Genomic DNA, 716 nt, shown 5'->3' with positions numbered 1-716 from the left:
TTGAGACAGAAAGGCGGCGAAAGACTCATCTGAGGCTGAAATATATAAGCGAAGAGGTTCGCCTTCTCTGGGAGGCATTAGCACTGGTTTTGTATAAAGGTAATCCTTTATCATCTGCAGTGCCTTCTGGTGTTCGTCTGTCCATTGGAATTCTTCCCCTTCTTTCAGCTTCAACAGCGGCGAGAAGGGCAATCTTTTGACTGCCAAGTTAGAGAGAAATCGGCTTTTCCAGTTAATCTGGCCGATCAATCGTTGTAATTGTTTCTTAGTTGTCGGGGCAGGTGCTTCTGTGATCGCGCGAGCTTTGTTCTGGTCAATCTCTATCCAAATATGGTGGACGAGAAAACCCAAAAAGTTTCCAGCTCGTACGCCGAACGCGCACTTCAGCGGATTCATCTTTAGCCCATGTTGGCGCATTCGCTCGAAGGTCTTCTTAAAATCGGCTATATGCAGTTCATCTTCAACCGATTTAACGACGATGTCGTCGATGTATACCTCCACGGTGTTGCTGATCAAGTCATGGAAAATTGTGTTCATCGCCCTTTGATAAGTTGCCCCCGCGTTCTTCAATCCAAAAGGCATGACCAGCCTGCAGAACAGGCCTAAACCTCCCGGACATCGGAACGCGGTTTTATGCTCGTCGTATTTGTCGATGAAGATCTGGTTGTATCCTGAATGACCATCCATGAACGATAGAATCTTATGATGCGAAGCTC

The sequence above is a fragment of the Aristolochia californica genome, unplaced genomic scaffold (assembly GCF_029961685.1).
Source record: "Aristolochia californica isolate CCGP_79_NKW_82.1479 unplaced genomic scaffold, dmAriCali1.0.hap1 SCAF_96, whole genome shotgun sequence".
Taxonomy (NCBI): domain Eukaryota; kingdom Viridiplantae; phylum Streptophyta; class Magnoliopsida; order Piperales; family Aristolochiaceae; genus Aristolochia; species Aristolochia californica.
This window is presented reverse-complemented; position numbering follows the sequence as displayed.